The following is a 20,537-nucleotide window of genomic DNA, read 5'->3' on the forward strand; positions in this document are numbered from 1 at the left end:
ACCGGTAACTTGCGACCGGGTGAAGTAATAATCCCATGATAGTAAAGTGGCCACAAACAATATCGCATAAATCTCAAAAATGAATATTTTGCACGTAATATAATTAACAAACATTATTAAATATGAACAATTTCGATATTCTTGTATTAAAATCATGTACTTACGATATTTAAAAATATCTATATGGCTTGACTGAAGAGTGAAAGAAGATATAAACATGCCTTGTTTGTTTTGACAGAAAACAAACGAAATAACGACGCTGCGCGGCGGAGACGAAGTGCTCTTCACTTTCTCACTTTTTCTCTCTTAATTCCTTTAAACCAAGCATGCACCATAATTATTATAATAGCGTAAAAATCGTAAACTTGATGCATGAACATTTAAAAATATCATGATTTGAACAAAATATGACCATTTTGCCCCTACAAAAATGACCATTTTGCCCCATATAAAATTGCGATGCCAGGACCAAAATTTCACCCTGGGTGCAAAATGACCATTTTGCCCCTATAAACCCAAAAATTGTCGTTTTGACCCTGGACCTCTAAAATTGACCCAAAGCTTACCAAACTCCTTAAAATGTCCCAAAACATTTTTAAAAATATTCCTAGACGTAAATTTGAGCAAAAAATACAAGTATACCGATTCGATTTAAAACCTGGACCGGGGTCCCGGTTTTAACCCGGATCGAACCGAATCTCAACCAAATTTTCCCAATTTTTTAACACACCTTACCAACATTGAAAAGCTCCTAAATCTCTAACCTCAGCCTCTAAAATTCACGATTTAACACCTAGAAAGCTCCTGGACCTTCGGCCCTCCCAACAAGACACGTCCCCCCACTAACTCACCCCTCTAAATTATTGTGCTACCCTTCCCCACCGATAACAGCCCTCAACCAATAACACCTCGGTTACTCTAGGTTCTCCTGGACCCAAGGAATCCACGCCCACTCTTCCATGCACTACCCACATCTCACCCGATCACTTCACCACAAGCGCACCAACCCGCGGCTTCTTCTCTAACACACGATAGATCGGCTTCAAGGGGTGGCTCCTAATGCGTTCGAGCCCTCCTCAGCCATGACTCAAACTCCCTTTGGTCTGGTCTAGGCCTTAGGTCGACACTTGCGCAGCAGCCCTCCCCGAAAACCAACAAACCCCCTCTAGAACCAACGGTACTCAAGCCACCCTCTTAGATCTCGACTCCCTCTCAAAGATCCCATCATCCTCGACGTTAAGGTCTCCCAAACTCACGGTTCAGCAATACACTCGCACCGAAACAGGACAAAAGCATGAGTAGTGAAAGGTTATGCAGTAAAACCCTAACTACCGAAGACATAAACATGTATATGCAAGATTTGAAACTATACGGACCGAGCACACACATGCAGCTTATTTACAGCGTGAATGATGCAGATAAACGAAACATGGCATGCCTGATATTCTTTGTGAACGAAAAATGGCAAGGGGACGCAAGGCCGGAACGAGGGTGGAGGCACCGAATTTGTTGAGCTGCAAATCACGAAGGAGGTGGCCAATTGGAGGGGTGGGCGGCTGATACACATTTTAGGTTTAGGGTAATGGTGTTTAGGAGTTAATTATATAGATAATACTAGGTTAAAGGGCCATGATTTATTTTAAAGGTTCTTAAAAGAGTTTTAAGCCCAATAAGGCCAAAAGTGGGCCCATTAATCCAAACGCACTCCCGAAAAATATTTAGTGTTGGAACGATTTTGAAAATAATAGCCGAACCATTAAAAAGTCTCCCGATTCGATAAAATTTGTGTACCGTTAAAAATAAAGTCCTGCGAGTAAAAATACCCAAATAAAATCCCATTTTTGAGAAATACCCTTAAAAATACCTTAACTTAATTTATAAAAATAAATTGTATAATAAAATAATTTTCCTAAAAATTCTCCAGTCTCCGATCCTCGTTTGAACGTGAAATGCATCTAGAAATTCTAATGCATGAATTTAATGAATTAAATCCTATCATGAATGAATTATGCCTAAAATGCATAAAAATAATAAACATAAATTAATGAAATAAACATGCATTTAATGCTTTAAAAATAATTAAATAAAATACCAAAGAAGTTTAATAACTTGCATGCATGCCAACTTTTTTAAAATATACTTACTAACATGCTAAATTACCACTTCTTAAATAAGTCTTTATTAACTTATTTCAATACTCCATCTCCGGTCCGGCCTCACTTATTTTACTGAAAGATAACAATTAAACTACTGCGTAAATTAAATAAATTTAAAGAAAAGAATTTAAATACTCATGCAACAAAAATCATATTAATTTAAATACTAGAAATTATGCATGGCTTATACGCAGTCTAATTTACGGGTTCTACAATCCTCCCCCCTTTAAAAGAAATTTCGTCCCCGAAATTCGCTTATCTTCGATACACAAAAGTTTAAACTCTTAATTCTAATCTCCCAATAATCCACGCTTCCGCTGCGCTAATCTGATAAAATAAATGCCGAGTTGTCCTTACGTCTCCTCGATCCTAATTAAATTTGCCTACCAAAATTCTCATTTGCGGATCGCAACTTAAAAACAACTTATGGTGACTTAATTCTATTTTTCTATGCCCTTGAATTTCTGTCTTTCTCGCGATTCCTCATGCTAGAAATTGATATCCAAACTTATCGCACTTTATTTTTCTTATATTATACCCATAATGTCCAGCGTCCTATTACATTAGCATTTAGACAGTTCAACTTAGGAAACCTTAGCCCCAAAATTTAATGACCAACTGCTATCCTCGGTGATAAACTTAAAAGTTACATTATTTTAACCCCATAACAAAATTATCCTAAGATCTTTGAATCGAATCTTTATCTTACGACACAAAACTTACGTAACGTAACTATTTACAAGTATATTTCAAATATAAAATAGTTGCAAATCTTAAATTCGAGTAAAGTTAATCCATATAACCCAAGATAAGCAATATCGGTCTTCTACCTTAATAATAAAACCATTCTAGTATCAATTACATTCTTAAACTATTTTCTTCTCAATTACAATATAGTTGGGGTCTAAGACTCTTAGACTTTCCTCCTTGAAACGAATGTCGCATCCTTACGCATCCTCAATGCTTAAATAACTCTAGCGTATAAAACTTACTAAGTTATCCCATGTTAAAATTGGGCTAACTCAAATAAACCAATTTTTACTTATAACTCATAGAATTCTAGAATTCCCATATCAAGATTTTAGATTTCTTACTCGATAAAAGTCTGAATATTCATTAATTGATAACTTAGGTTGAACAAAACTAATTCCCTTTTATTTTTACTTCACCCAAAGTTTCCGTATGAACAAATATCACATAAATTTGACATTCAAACTTATCTAATCCAAATAGCTTGGAATAAAATAATCCCAATACACATATCCGTTTAGTCCCCAGTTTGTTAATGACTTTCAACATTTCTCAAGACAAGGTGTCACCTCTTGCGTGCGTCTATCAATTAAACTATCCCTCATTGCACCCAACTTTCAAAAATTTTAAATTCTCACAAGGTATAATCTTAACTATTAAGATCATGACTAAAAATTGTGACACATCAAACTTACGTTCCCAAAAATTTATTAACTCAATGTTTATTCTTATAACTTAACTAACCGATCAAATTTACCTTAAATCGTCATCACTTTAAATTTCTTAATTTGCCACAACATTATTTCAATAACGCTTAAATTTTCACGCCTAAGATTGATTAATCATACAATGTCTTTGGTTACCATTCATTATAACATTATAACTCAAATATCTAAATATTCTATATTTCCTTCAAGCCTAAATAACCGAAAAGTCCTATCCTTTAAACCGTTAATTTCTCACTTAGTGTAAAATAAGTTCTCAAATTTCTTAAAATTGTAAAATTAATTCTTACTTTCCTCGAACATCATCCAATTTTTGCCTAAATCTCGAAAATTCCACAATTAGCCATGAGTCCTCAGTATTCCCAATTTCATTTTATAGATTTCCCGTATCATAAGGTTCAATAGCCTTAAGTTTATTAAACCCAAAAATCAATTCTCATAGCCTCGAAAAATTATTGATTTAACCCAAGTGTTCTTCAAAGTTCTAATTTAATCCTAAAAATTTTCAGAATTTGTAAGTTGGCCATTAAAGTTCTCCAAAATTACATTTTGGCCCTACAACTCTTCGAAATTAGCATCATTGTCCCCATAAAATTTTCCATATTTACCTCATTAAACTTTTAAATTCTCGAACTCAAAATTAAATCCCAAAATTTGGTAAATTCAAATTAGTCCCTTAGAATTTTTGTTTTGCATTTAGGTCCTCAAATTATTAGTTATTACAATTAGGTCCCTAAAATTCTCAATTCATGCAATTTCATCCTTAAATCTAACTAGGTAGAGCATGTGTCCTAAATAAATTCTACGTTTTATACTTCCAAATATCACCGTAGTCTTCGAATCATTAATCCTTGCATGAATCCTCAAAAATTTAATTCAACTAGCAACCATGAAGCATCATTAATTTCTTACAAATTCTACAAGTCCCGCAAACATTCATAATTTTTAAGTTTAACTTATGGCCCATAAGTAGAACATCAGTACTACTAACCCAAAAATTAATATATTCAAATAATTTACGACCTCTCCTAATGCCCAATAGTAAAATTCTTATTTATGTCCGGTGGGGGTGGAGGTGCATTTCCCTCCTACCTCTGATGCTCACCGTCCTCATGACGGCGCTCATCATCCCTCGCGCGCTAAACAATGCGTCTAGGAGGCATTTTGTTCCATACATAACCCATACGTAACCAACATGCATAATTCCATAATTTATTTAAATTTATATTCTGAACAATAAAAATCTGGACGAAAATATTTCATGAAAACATGCTTGTTAAATTAATTCATGCTTTAAATAAAATGCGTAAATATAAAACTTACAGACCGAAGACGTGACTTCATTAGCTTCTTGTGGTCAGTAGTAGTACAATCCTATACAGAATCATTGCTCTGATACCAGCTATAACGGCCCGAAAATTCGTGTTTGAAAATTTGCGGAAAAATTAAAATTTTCTTTTTAAAATAATCAAAATTGCCTCATTCACGAACTAAATTGATAAATCAAGTTTAATGTTCAAAATTTGCAGCGAAAGAAATTATTACTCGCCAAAATAACAAGTTAAAGTATCCAACAACTGATAAAATGTTTGAGCATAAAAAAATGACAAGTGCTGTAAATGAGGTCCTCGGGCGCCACTACTGCCGACCCAAGCTAGTTCACTGGTCCCCGCCCTCGGCCCCGACATCATCAGTACCTACAACAATCAAGTCTAGTGAGCCTAAAGACTCAACATGCATATATCGTAAATAACGAGTAAATAATATAGTAAAAATTTGCATGAGATAAAAATATCATGTCATGAGGCATAAAGTGAAAATAACTTGTCATGAGCAATTATAATACGTGCATAACTGAACTGAAAATCATAGTGAAAATGTTTGTTCCTTGGAGTCATGTACTGAAAAAGCATGTAATAATTTTCTGTTGAGATTATGGTCTACGCAAGTGGCCCCTGCACTGAACTGAACTGACCGGTAACTAGCGACCGGGTTTAGTAATGTTCGTCTGATCAGACTAATGCCACAGTATACTGGGTGATACAAACTGAACTGACCGGTAACTGGCGACCGGATTTAGTAATGCTCCATGACCGGTAACTGGCGACCGGGTGAAGTAATAATCCCATGATAGTAAAGTGGCCACAAGCAATATCGCATAAATCTCAAAAATGAATATTTTTCACGTAATATAATTAATCAACATTATTAAACATGAACAATTTCGATCTTCTTGCATTAAAATCATGTACTTGCGATATTTAAAAATATCTATATGGCTTGATTGAAGAGTGAAAGAAGATATAAACATGCCTTGGTTTGTTTTGACAGAAAACAAACGAAATAACGACACGGCGCGGCGGAAACGGAGTGCTTTTCACTTTCTCACTTTTTCTCTCTTAATTCCTTTAAACCAAACATGCACCATAATTATTATGCACCATAAAAATTGTCGTTTCAACTCTGGACCTCTAAAATTGACCCGAAGCCTACCAAACTCCTTAAAATGTCCCAAAACATTTGTAAAAATATTCCTAGACGTAAACTCGAGCCAAAAATACAAGTAAACCGATTCGATTTAAAACTTGGACCAGGGTCCCGGTTTTAACCCGGATCGAACCGAATCTCAACCAAATTTTCCCAATTTTTTAACACACCTTACCAACATTGAAAAGCTCCTAAATCTCTAACCTCAGCCTCTAAAATTCACGATTTAACACCTAGAAAGCTCCTGGACCTTCGGCCCTCCCAACAAGACACGTCCCCCCACTAACTCACCCCTCTAAATTATTGTGCTACCCTTCCCCACCGATAACAGCCCTCAACCAATAACACCTCGGTTACTCTAGGTTCTCCTGGACCCAAGGAATCCACGCCCACTCTTCCATGCACTACCCACATATCACCCGATCACTTCAACACAAGCGCACCAACCCGCGGCTTCTTCTCTAACACACGATAGATCGGCTTCAAGGGGTGGCTCCTAATGCGTTCGAGCCCTCCTCAGCCATGACTCAAACTCCCTTTGGTCTGGTCTAGGCCTTAGGTCGGCACTTGCGCAGCAGCCCTCCCCAAAAACCAAAAAACCCCTATAAAACCAACGGTAATCAAGCCACCCTCTTAGATCTCGACTCCCTCTCAAAGATCCCATCATCCTCGACGTTAAGGTCTCCCAAACTCACGGTTCAGCAATACACTCGCACCGAAACAGGACAAAAGCATGAATAGTGAAAGGTTATGCAATAAAACCCTGACTACCGAAGACATAAACATGTATATGCAAGATTTGAAACTATACGGACCGAGCACACACATGCAGCTTATTTACAGCGTGAATGATGCAGATAAATGAAACATGGCATGCCTGATATTCTTTGTGAACGAAAAATGGCAAGGGGACGCACGGCCGAAACGAGGGTGGAGGCACCGAATTTGTTGAGCTGCAAATCACGAAGGAGGTGGCCAATTGGAGGGGTGGGCGGCTGATACACGTTTTAGGTTTAGGGTAATGGTGTTTAGGAGTTAATTATATAGATAATACTAGGTTCAAGGGCCATGATTTATTTTAAAGGTTCTTAAAAGAGTTTTAAGCCCAATAAGGCCAAAAGTGGGCCCATTAATCCAAACGCACTCCCGAAAAATATTTAGTGTTGGAACGATTTTGAAAATAATAGCCGAACCATTAAAAAGTCTCCCGATTCGATAAAATTTGTGTACCGTTAAAAATAATGTTCTGCGAGTAAAAATACCCAAATAAAATCCCATTTTTGAGAAATACCCTTAAAAATACCTTAACTTAATTTATAAAAATAAATTGTATAATAAAATAATTTTCTTGAAAATTCTCCGTTCTCCGATTCTCGTTTGAACGTGAAATGCATCTAGAAATTCTAATGTATGAATTTCATGAATTAAATCCTATCATGCATGAATTATGCCTAAAATGCATAAAAATAATTAAACATAAATTAATGAAATAAACATGCATTTAATGCTTTAAAAACAATTAAATAAAATACCAAAGAAGTTTAATAACTTGCATGCATGCCAACTTTTTTTAAAATATACTTACTAACATGCTAAATTAACACTTCTTAAATAAGTCTTTATTAACTTATTTCAATACTGCATCTCCGGTCCGGCCTCACTTATTTTACTGAAAAGATAACAATTAAACTACTGCGTAAAATAAATAAATTTAAAGAAAAGAATTTAAATACTCATGCAATAAAAATCATTTTAATTTAAATACTGAAAATTATGCATGGCTTATACGCAGTCCAATTTACGGGTTCTACACATTCACTCAAAAACAAGGAGAAACTTTTTATCAAAGTTGGGATAGATATAAAGAATTGATTAATCTTTGTCCACATCATGGTTTTGAAATTTGGAGAGTCGTTTCTCAATTTTATGAAGGCTTAACACCTAAAGATAGGCAAATGATTGAATTTATGTGTAATGGAACATTTGAAGATAAAGATCCAAACGAGGCAATTGAGTATCTCGATTCATTAGCTGAAAATGCTCAAAATTGGGACACTATATGTACAATCGAACCGTCAAACAAGATTCAATCTCCCACATCTGGTGGAGGTATGTACACCCTCAAAGATGAACATGATCTTCAAGCTAGATTTACCTCTTTGGCAAGAAAAGTTGAAGCACTTGAATTGAAAAAGATTGGTCAATTAAAATCTGTTCAAGAAATTGTGTGTCACATATGTGATACAAGTGATCATTCTACAAAAGATTGTCCCACTTTGACCTCTTTTAAAGAATGTCTTCATGAACAAGCCAATGTTTTGAATAATTTCAAAAGGCCAAATTTTGAACCATTTTCTCAAAATTACAATCCAGGTTGGCAAAATCATCCAAATTTTAGTTGGAGGAATGATAATGCTACACAATTTTCACAATCACATTTCCAAAACAACAAAGTTTTCAAAATTATTCACCTTATGTTTCTCCACCTAAAAGAAAATTTGATGATATATTGAATTCTTTCATTGCAAAGAAAGAGTCTATCAATACTCAAACTGCTTAAACCATGACAGATTTGAAAGATAGTGTAATGACCCGAATATTTGTTTTGAATGAAGTATAAATTAAGAGATAATTAATGAGTTGGTAATTAAGTTTTAAGGAATTGATAATTCGGGATTAAGCTGTTGGTATCCACCGAATTTTAAATGGATAAACCGATTTACTTCGTATTACATTATCTCGAGAAATCCAACTAGACCAATGAGATTCTAACACGTGGCAGATAAGATTGGTTCAGATTTTCTGAAATAGTCCGGATGAAGCCTATAAATGGAAGCCGATTCTTTTGTTTCCTTCACCGCATTCTTCAGAGAGAGTTCTAGTTGTATCTTAGGTTTTCTAGCCAGTTTCTAGGGCACTTTGTTGTCGGGAAGTTTCGGAGCTAGTATCGACTCGAGGAGGAGTCGGTGAACTGAGAACGAGACATCATCAGCGGGCTGACGACGGACGCAGGTATAATCCTAAATCCTTAGATAGTGATTTAAGGATCATTAGGGAGATCTTTGTAGCATGTTTGTTCTGGTTTGATAGTGATTTCATTATGTTGGTATTGTCTAGGTTCAGAGCTTTCTGTCAGATTGTTTTTGTGAGGTACGTGATGTACTGACTGAGATATCCAAGCGTAGTATACACACTTATATGCTGCATATTTATCTGTTGCATGATACATGTTTTACTGCTTTGGTATATTATGCATGACATATCATGTTGAGCCTTATATCTTTTGAGATATACCTCGTTTGTTGGGGGCGCTCAGCCCTATTCTGTATTGTGGACGATGGGGCATCGAGAGCTACAGTGTCCGACGGGACCCACGGGCTCTGATGACCTGGACATTGCAGGTCCACGTCTTGATGATGAGTGTGGGAGCCAAAACATGCCTAGGGCAGATCAGAGACTACACACTCAGGCGCCTCTAGAATGAGCATGAGATTCTTGACTTGAACCTTGATATCCGAGCATATTGCATTTCGCATGCATCATATTAGTTTGCATACTCGTACATTCTCGTATTAGGCGATTGTCGCTCACGTCCTTGTTTTCATCTTGGGCACCCCATTCCACGGGGCAGGTCTTAGGTTGGACGGTTCGGACGACCAGGCAGTGGCTAGAGCAGTTGGGTTTTCGGTGGTGATCTAGTGGAGGTTTTATGTGGTTTGTCGTTTTCACGTTCAGAATCATGTATTTATTATAGTTGTATTAATGTTTAAGATTGTTGTTATTGTTTTGTTTTCATTTGGGTTGTAAGATGATTAAGTATTTGGTTTCCGCTGTTTAACTGTTGGTATTAGGTTTAATGTTGCATGTTTATTAGTCTGTTTAGTAGTGGCTCGGGTAAGGACGCTACATTTGGTGGTATCAGAGCATGCAAATATTTTTGGGACATTAGTAATTCTGTTTTGAGGATTTAGAAGTTGATTTTAGTTTCCTTTAAGATGTCAGAAGATGGAAACAGTCACGATAGTGTGGGGCATGGCCGTTATGGCGATGATGAGGCTAGCCGAGAACATCGCCGTAGAGATCGTGACGGAAGGCATCACCGAGATCATGATGAAAGGAGACGTAGGAATCGTGTCAACATTATGTATTTAATGAAGATTGGACCTCCACCGTTGACCGGAGATGAGAATGCTGATGTTGCTGAAGCTTGGGTTGATATCATGGAGCAGTGTTTTCGAGTGTGGCACTATGACGAGGATGAGAAGATGGAGGTAGCCGATTTCATGATCCAAGGAAAAGCTCGGAAATGGTGGAAACCTGTTTCTGCCATTCTAGTTCAGCCGCATGAGCGGATTCGTTGGGAACATTTCCGTCAGGCCTTCATCAATCATCACTTTCCGCCAGCTCTTCGCCAGGCGAAGAAGATGTAACTGTTGACCATTAAGCAAGGAGATTAGAACATTGAGGATTATCAAAAGCGTTTTACGGATCTGTTGCCGTACGCTCCTCACATCAGTGAGAATTCTGCAGCTAAATATTCTCAATTTTTGAATGGTTTGAACCAGGAGATTTTTGATCGGGTTTCTGTCTGTGATGATCCTACTTCGTACGAAGGATTAGTGAATCGTTGTCGTCAAGCCGAGATTAGTATTGCTAGTAGGAAGGCTATGCAAGCTAGCAAAAGTTCTAGTTCGTTGGGACCAAGGGGTCAGTCTTTCAAGAAGTATGTATCTTCTTCTTCTTCTTCCGGTTCTGGAGGAGTACACAGCTTTGGCAGGAAAAAGATGCAATGTGGCCACTGCGGAGGCAATCACCCGATGGAGAATTGTCGAAGAGCAACAGGTACATGTTTTAATTGTGGTGGTTTTGGTCACATGAAGAGGGATTGCCCTAATTGGAGAATCAGATTGGAGGCGGAGGTTCTATGACAGGGTCTTATAGTGGAAAACAGTCTGAGGCCACTGTACAACAGAAAGGTTTTCCTGCTCAAGGTTCTCGTCGTGGAGGAATATCGCAAGGATCTCAGCAACGCCCACGAGTTCAGGGGCAAGTGTTTGCCTTAAACCAAAAGCGAGCTGAGGAGCATAACGAGAGAGTCATTGCAGGTAATTTTCTTTTATGTGGTATTCCTGCATATGTATTGATTGACACTGGGGCATCGCATTCATTCATAGCATCAATGTTTTTTAAGAAGAATAAACTACCCTACGTGTCATTAGATGTTTTTTTGTCGGTGTCTACACCGATGGGACAAGAGGTTTTAGCTAAGCGACTTGTAGTAGACTGTTTCCTAGAGTTTGAGGGAAATTACTTGTCTGCCAATTTGATGATATTGGCTATGGAAGATTTCTATTGTATTATGGGAATCGACCTATTGACTAAGTATAGAGCGACGATAGATTTTTATCAACGTCTCGTTCAGTTACGTCCAGAAGGAGACAAGAATTGGTTTTTCTTCGGTGAGGGGGCTCGACCTCCAATGCCAGTAGTGTCTGCTGTAAAGGCACAACGAGCTTTAGCGAAAGGAGGAGAAGGATACCTCATTTATGCTGTTGACGTATCAAAGGATTTAATCGACGTGAAGAATATTCCAGTTGTCGATGAATTTCCTGATGTTTTCCCCGATGAAATTCCTGGATTTCCTCCAGAGAGGGAAGTGGAAGCGTAGATAAAGTTGGTACCAGGAACCGCACCTATCTCCAGAGCGCCTTATAGATTGGCACCAACATAGATGAAAGAGCTGAGACAACAGTTAAAAGATCTTCTTGACAAAGGGTACATCAGTGTAGTAGCCCGAATTCCAAATTGGGTAATTAACGGAGTAATGGTGATTAAGAAGGTTTAAGGTGTAATTTTGGCTATGGTCATGATCGGACGGACCGAAGAGGGTTCGGAAGCACCAAAGAGTTCGGACGATCCGAAGTGTAGTTCGGTGAATCCGATCATTAGGTGTCAAGTGTTGATCGACACGTCATTTTTCCATGCATGTTCGGACGGTCCGAAGTGTATGATTGGAGGATCCGATCATGAGCTGTCAAGAGCCAATGGACACGTAGCGTTCGGACGTTCCGAAGTGTTGTTCGGAGGATCCGAACATGGCCTATAAATAGTGCTCGGATTTCTCATTTTTGACTTGCCAATTTCTTGATTTTGCCTCATAGTTGAGAGGATTTGGAAGGTTTCTAGGGTTAGTTGTTGGTCGAGCGATAGCCAAGAGCTGCCAGGAGTAGTAGCGTAGCGGCGCCTGAGTTTCAAGGCAATCGACATCAAAGGGCTGTCGACGGACGAAGGTAAACCCTAAACCTTTGGTAGTACTAGGGAGTACTGGTTTTGCTAGTCGAGCATGGTAGTATTGATTGAGTATGCTTTTGATGCGTAGGCTTGTGCTAGACCTGATTAGCGGTGTTGCGTAAGGCTAGGCTTGCTGTGATAGAGGTACGAAAGTACTATCCGAGATATCCTGGTTGAGTATACATTCATATATGTGTTGCATGAGTATTTGCTGCATTGTTATATGTCATATGATGCATGATATTATGTCACGAGTTATGATGCATATTGCATATCATGTTGAGCCGTATCTCCTTCAAGATAGCCTTTACTGTTGAGCTGTATCTCTTTCGAGATAAGCTATATCTTGGGGCCGCTCAGCCCTGTCTTGTGGACGCATGGACACCGAGAGTACACAGTGGCCGACGGGTCGGGAGGGCTTCGGTGGTCCGGGACATTTTTAGGTCCACGTCTGTCTTGTAGTGGATGCAGTGACCCAGAGGTGTACCGCGCGGCACTATCCACTTGGCGCCTCTAGACTGAGCATTGTTGAGATCCTTTTGTGACTCCTGTTTCTTGACTACCCCGGTATCATGATCATAGCATGTGCATTTCATATAGGTCTGTATACTCATACTTTTGTACTGGGCGTTCTTATCGCTCACGTCCTCGGTTTTGTTTATTCTTGGACACCCCATTCCCACGGGGCAGGCCTCAGGTTGGACAGCTCAGGAGGAGCAGGAGGAGGACGTTGAGTAGCTGGTTGGTTTAGTTTATCGGTATTGTTTTGATTCGATATGGTTGTATTGGGTATTTTTATTTTGAGTTATTCTAGACTTCGATTTCGATTGGGTTGTATAACTATTGTTGTTGGCCATATTTCCGCTGTTATCTCTGATTATTGTTAATTAGGTTAATTGCATGCTTAGTTCTTGCCTAGTAGGTGATTCTGGAACGGGTCACTACATTTATGGTATCAGAGCCAGGTTACGATTTTGGGATATAGATTTCTGTTTTGGGATTTCCGTTGACCAATTTACTAGTTTCCCCATTCTATGTTGTAGCGATGGCTGACCACTTTGGTGACGGGAGTAGTCAGGGGAGTGTAGGTCGATGGGGTGATCAGGACGATAGTAGGCGTCATCGTAACCGTGAACATCGTCATCGTCGGGATGGTCCTAGGCGTTTCGATATGCATCGTTTCATGCAGATGGGGCCTAAGCCTTTAGTTGGCGGTGAGACTCCCGATGATGCGGAGGATTGGTTAGAGCGCATGGAGAGTTGTTTCCGCGCATTCCAGTGCACCGATGAGCAGAAGATGGAGACCCTTAGTTTTCTTCTCGAGGGCCGTGCTCGCAAGTGGTGGCGATCGACTTCTGCGCCGATAGTTCAGTCGCAGGGTAGAGCGACTTGGGTCGATTTCCGTGCAGCGTTCATGCAGCTGTACTTTCCTCCAGCCCTTCGCCAGGCCAAGACGATTGAGCTCCTGAACCTTAAGCAGGGGAGTATGTCTGTTGATGAGTATCAGCAGAAATTCTTCGAGTTGTTACCCTTTGCGCCTCATATCAGTGGCAGTTCTGAAGCCAAGTACGATCATTTCCTTCAGGGCCTTAACCAGAGATCTTTGATCGAGTCACTGTCTGTGATAATCCTACTTCGTACGATGGGTTGGTGAACCGGTGTCGTCAAGCAGAGATCAGTCTCCAGCGTGGTAGGGCTATTCTTTCTTCTAGACCTCCGAGTGTTTTGAACCCTCGACCTCAGTCTTTCAAGAAATCTGGTTCTTCTTCTTCTGGATCGGGATCAAGGTCTAGCGGTGTTGTTCGCTTTGGTGAGAAGAAGGATTCTTGTGCGCATTGTGGGAAGAACCATCCATCGGAGCAATGCCGATTAGCAGCAGGAGCTTGTTTTCAGTGCGGAGAGATGGGTCATCTCAAGAAGAATTGTCCTCAGCTGCGAGGTGGAGCAGGATCTGGTTCTGGATCCCAGACGACTGTTCAGCAGAGGAGACAGGGTCAGGCAGTGGGTAGTTCGAATCTTCGACCTTGTGCCCAAGGTCAGGTTTTTGCGCTGAACCAGGATCAGCCTGGGATGTAATTGTTATACAGTTGTAATGAAGAATATTTGCAGTGTATTACAATGGTGTTTTATTCTCTTGCCTAGATTTCGAGGACGAAATCTTTTTAAGGGGGGGAGAATGTAGTAGCCCGAATTCCAAATTGGGTAATTAACGGAGTAATGGTGATTAAGAAGGTTTAAGGTGTAATTTTGGCTATGGTCATGATCGGACGGACCGAAGAGGGTTCGGAAGCACCAAAGAGTTCGGACGATCCGAAGTGTAGTTCGGTGAATCCGATCATTAGGTGTCAAGTGTTGATCGACACGTCATTTTTCCATGCATGTTCGGACGGTCCGAAGTGTATGATCGGAGGATCCGATCATGAGCTGTCAAGAGCCAATGGACACGTAGCGTTCGGACGTTCCGAAGTGTTGTTCGGAGGATCCGAACATGGCCTATAAATAGTGCTCGGATTTCTCATTTTTGACTTGCCAATTTCTTGATTTTGCCTCATAGTTGAGAGGATTTGGAAGGTTTCTAGGGTTAGTTGTTGGTCGAGCGATAGCCAAGAGCTGCCAGGAGTAGTAGCGTAGCGGCGCCTGAGTTTCAAGGCAATCGACATCAAAGGGCTGTCGACGGACGAAGGTAAACCCTAAACCTTTGGTAGTACTAGGGAGTACTGGTTTTGCTAGTCGAGCATGGTAGTATTGATTGAGTATGCTTTTGATGCGTAGGCTTGTGCTAGACCTGATTAGCGGTGTTGCGTAAGGCTAGGCTTGCTGTGATAGAGGTACGAAAGTACTATCCGAGATATCCTGGTTGAGTATACATTCATATATGTGTTGCATGAGTATTTGCTGCATTGTTATATGTCATATGATGCATGATATTATGTCACGAGTTATGATGCATATTGCATATCATGTTGAGCCGTATCTCCTTCAAGATAGCCTTTACTGTTGAGCTGTATCTCTTTCGAGATAAGCTATATCTTGGGGCCGCTCAGCCCTGTCTTGTGGACGCATGGACACCGAGAGTACACAGTGGCCGACGGGTCGGGAGGGCTTCGGTGGTCCGGGACATTTTTAGGTCCACGTCTGTCTTGTAGTGGATGCAGTGACCCAGAGGTGTACCGCGCGGCACTATCCACTTGGCGCCTCTAGACTGAGCATTGTTGAGATCCTTTTGTGACTCCTGTTTCTTGACTACCCCGGTATCATGATCATAGCATGTGCATTTCATATAGGTCTGTATACTCATACTTTTGTACTGGGCGTTCTTATCGCTCACGTCCTCGGTTTTGTTTATTCTTGGACACCCCATTCCCACGGGGCAGGCCTCAGGTTGGACAGCTCAGGAGGAGCAGGAGGAGGACGTTGAGTAGCTGGTTGGTTTAGTTTATCGGTATTGTTTTGATTCGATATGGTTGTATTGGGTATTTTTATTTTGAGTTATTCTAGACTTCGATTTCGATTGGGTTGTATAACTATTGTTGTTGGCCATATTTCCGCTGTTATCTCTGATTATTGTTAATTAGGTTAATTGCATGCTTAGTTCTTGCCTAGTAGGTGATTCTGGAACGGGTCACTACAATCAGACCCAGTGTGTCTCCTTGGGGAGCACCAGTGTTGTTCGTTAAAAAGAAGGATGGGTCTATGCGGCTTTGCATAGATTATCGACAGTTGAATCGAGTAACAGTCAAGAATAAATATCCGTTACCACGGATTGATGATTTGTTTGATCAACTGCAAGGGACTTTAGTGTACTCGAAGATCGATTAACGGTCTGGATATCATCAACTTCGAATTCATCAACGTGATATCCCTAAGACTGCATTTCGAACAAGGTATGGGCATTACGAGTTTCTAGTGATGCCATTTGGTTTGACGAATGCTCCAGCAGTATTTATGGATTTGATGAACCGAGTATTCCAGGAGTATCTTGACAAGTTTGTCATTGTCTTTATTGATGATATACTGGTATACTCTCGTAGTCTTGAAGAGCATGCACAACATTTAAGGATTGTGTTGCTAACCTTAAGGAATCACCAACTGTATGCTAAGTTGAACAAGTGCGAGTTTTGGCTCGACAGAGTTGTCTTCTTGGGACATGTTATATCCAAAGATGGGATATCAGTGGATCCTAGCAAGATCGAAGCAGTGTTGAGTTGGGCACGACCGGAATCAGCTCAAGAGATAAGAAGTTTTCTAGGTTTGGCAGGTTATTACCGGAGATTCATTTCAGGATTTTCTCAGATTGCCAAACCATTGACTCAACTGACCTGCAAGAATGTGCAGTTCGAATGGACTCATGATTGTGAAAATAGTTCCAATGAACTGCGTCAACGTTTGACAACTGCACCAGTTTTAGCTCTGCCATTTAGATCAGGAGGGTAAATTGTGTACACTGATGCATCACTTCAAGGACTTGGGTGTGTTTTAACCAAGAATGGTCATGTGATTGCATATGCATCCAGACAGTTGAAGAAGCATGAAGAGAATTATCCAGTTCATGATCTGGAATTGGCAGCGAGTGTGTTTGCTTTGAAGATCTGGCGACATTATCTCTACGGAGAGAGATTTTAGTTTTTTACAGATCACAAGAGTTTGAAGTATATCTTCACACAAGCAGAGTTGAATATGCGCCAAAGAAGATGGATGGATTTGTTAAAGGATTATGATTGCGAAATCAAGTATCATCCAGGATCAGCGAATCTTACAGCTGATGCTCTTAGTCGCAAGGTGAGATTATCTGCACTTCAGACAAGTTTCATATCAAGTGTAATCCAATATTGTTGTTCTCTGGGATTTCAATTCCGTCATAAGAAAAGAATGGAACACATTCGAGTAACGAGCATTTTATCTGAACCGACGTTGTATGCCAAAATCAGAGAAGCTCAATTTTCTGATCCGAAGGTGGAAAAGTTAGCAAGGTTTGCTAACGGAGACAACACATCTGGCTTTGCGTTCCAAACAGATGGAACCTTGTGTTTGTCAGGAAGAATCGTAGTTCCAGAAGATTCTAAATTGAGGGACGAGATTTTATCTCAAGCTCATAGGAGTAAGTTGAGTATCCACCCTGGAAGCATGAAAATTTATAAGGATTTGAAGAACAAGTTTTGGTGGAAAGGTATGAAGAGAAGTGTTTACCAGTTTGTAGCCAAGTGTTTGGTTTGTCAGCAAGTGAAAGCTGAGCATCGACGACCAGGAGGATTACTTCAGAATCTTCCTATCCCTGAGTGGAAGTGAGAGCATGTAACGATGGATTTTGTCACCCACTTGCCGCTGTCTTCTAAGAATTGTGATGCAATTTGGGTTGTTGTGGACCGACTGACTAAGTCAGCACATTTCATTCCGTATAGTCGGGAATATAGTTTCGATCGCATGGCAAGACTATACATCCAAGAGATTCTTAAATATCATGGTGTGCCAACAAGTATAGTCAGTGATAGAGATCCACGCTTTACCTCAAGGTTCTGGGGAAGTTTTGAAAAAGCGTTGGGAACGACATTGAGTCTGAGTACTGCCTATCATCCAGAGACCGATGGCCAGTCTGAGAGGACTATTCAGACACTCGAGGACATGTTGCGTGCTTGTGCTTTGGATTTTGGACCAGCATGGCATGATCATCTGCCGCTTGTGGAGTTTGCATATAACAATAGCTACCACAGTAGCATTGGTATGGCTCCGTTCGAAGCATTGTATGGTAGACGTTGTCGTACTCCTTTGTTTTGGGACGAAGTAGGAGAACGACAAGTGAAAGGACCTGAATTAGTGCAACAAACGATTGATGTAGTGGAATTGATCAAGAAGAGAATTAAAACTGCACAAGATCGTCAATCGAGTTATGCGAATACCAAGCGTAGACCTCTACAGTTTCAGTCAGGGGAAAAATTTTTCCTTAAAGTTTCACCGTTCCGCAGGGTGATGAGATTTGAACTCAAGGGAAAATTAGCCCCAAGATTCATCGGACTTTTTGAGATCTCGGAATGTGTTGGGAATTCGGCGTATCGATTGGCTTTACCGCCGTATCTGTCCAGCATTCATAATGTCTTTCATGTATCGTTGCTACGATGGTATGTAGCAGATGAGTCACACGTTCTTAGTCCGACAGATGTTCAACTTGAAGAAGACTTGACTTATGTCGAGCAGCCGCTTTTAATCCTGGGCAGGAAAGAGAAAAAGCTCAGAAACAAGACCATTCCACTTGTTCTAGTGCAATGTCAACGCCAAGGTACTGCAGAAGCGACTTGGGAGTTAGAGAGTCGTATGCGCTCAGAGTATCCACATTTGTTTTGAGTTGTATTTTATTCAGTTGTATTGTACTTCAATTTCGATTTCGAGGACGAAATCTTTGTAAGGAGGGGAGGATGTAATGACCCGAATATTTGTTTTGAATGAAGTATTAATTAAGAGATAATTAATGAGTTGGTAATTAGGTTTTAAGGAATTGATAATTCGGGATTAAGCTGTTGGTATCCACCGAATTTTAAATGGATAAACCGATCTATTTCGGATTACATTATCTCGAGAAATCCAACTAGACCAATGAGATTCTGACACGTGGCAGATAAGATTGGTTCATATTTTCTGAAATAGTCCGGATGCAGCCTATAAATGGAAGCCGATTCTTTTGTTTCCTTCACCGCATCTTCAGAGAGAGTTCTAGTTGTACCTTAGGTTTTCTAGCCAGTTTCTAGGGCACTTTGGCGTCGGGAAGTTTCGGAGCTAGTATCGACTCGAGGAGGGGTCGGTGAACTGAGATCGAGACATCATCAGCGGGCTGACGACGGACGCAGGTATAATCCTAAATCCTTAGATAGTGATTTAAGGATCATTAGGTAGATCTTTGTAGCATGTTTGTTCTGGTTTGATAGTGATTTCATTATGTTGGTATTGTCTAGGTTCAGAGCTTTCTGTCAGATTGTTTTAGTGAGGTACGTGATGTACTGATTGAGATATGCAAGCGTAGTATACACACTTATATGCTGCATATTTATCTGTTGCATGATACATGTTTTACTGCTTTGGTATATTATGCATGACATATCATGTTGAGCCTGATATCTTTTGAGATATACCTCGTTTGTTGGGGGCGCTCAGCCCTATTCTGTATTGTGGACGATGGGGCATCGAGAGCTACAGTGTCCGACGGGACTCGCGGGCTCTGATGACCTGGACATTGCAGGTCCACGTCTTGATGATGAGTGTGGGAGCCAAAACATGCCTAGGGCAGATCAGAGACTACACACTCAGGCGCCTCTAGATTGAGCATTAGATTCTGGACTTGATCCTTAATATCCGAGCATATTGCATTTCGCATGCATCATATTAGTTTGTATACTCGTACATTCTCGTATTGGGCGATTGTCGCTCACGTACTTGTTTTCATCTTGGGCACCCCATTCCACGGGGCAGGTCTTAGGTTGGACGGTTCGGACGACCAGGGCAGTGTCTAGAGCAGTTGGGTTTTCGGTGGTGATCTAGTGGAGGTTTTCTGTGGTTTCTCGTTTTCACGTTCAGAATCATGTATTTGTTATAGTTGTATTAATGTTTAAGATTGCTGTTATTTTTTGTTTTCATTTGGGTAGTAAGATGATTAAGTATTTGGTTTCCGCTGTTTATCTGTTGGTATTAGGTTTAATGTTGCATGTTTATTAGTCTGTTTAGTAGTGGCTCGGGTAAGCGCGCTACAAATACTCTTGCTAAATTTGCATCTGCACTTAATGTTCATGAAAAAGGTAAATTTCCTTCACAACCACAGCCTAATCCCAAAGATCATCATTCACAAACCGGAACTTCTGGAACTCAATTGATGGATCAGGTAAAATCTGTTATTACCCTTCGTAGTGATAAGGTTGTGGAAAAATACATTCTTAAATCTTGTGAAGATGATGATAAATCAACTCCAAAGGGTAAGGAAGTGGAACCCATAACTTGCGAAGAGGAGGATCAACAGATAGTTCCACCACCATTCCCTCATGCATTAAAAAATACAAAAAAAAAATCAAATTTTAATTACGATATATATGATATTTTTAAACAAGTAAAAGTTAATATTCCTTTATTAGATGCAATAAAGCAGGTACCA

General features: G+C 40.0%; 1 long non-coding RNA gene across 1 annotated transcript; it reads left to right on the forward strand.

Moving 5' to 3' along the window:
• The first annotated feature begins 8,833 nt into the window (after positions 1-8,833).
• On the forward strand, positions 8,834-19,848 carry LOC140805024 (uncharacterized). The gene is made up of 3 exons (XR_012112255.1): positions 8,834-9,002; positions 19,116-19,245; positions 19,351-19,848. It is a non-coding gene; the product is annotated as an uncharacterized lncRNA (long non-coding RNA).
• Positions 19,849-20,537: the final 689 nt, after the last annotated feature.

The sequence above is a fragment of the Primulina eburnea genome, chromosome 11 (assembly GCF_022965805.1).
Source record: "Primulina eburnea isolate SZY01 chromosome 11, ASM2296580v1, whole genome shotgun sequence".
Taxonomy (NCBI): Eukaryota; Viridiplantae; Streptophyta; class Magnoliopsida; order Lamiales; family Gesneriaceae; genus Primulina; species Primulina eburnea.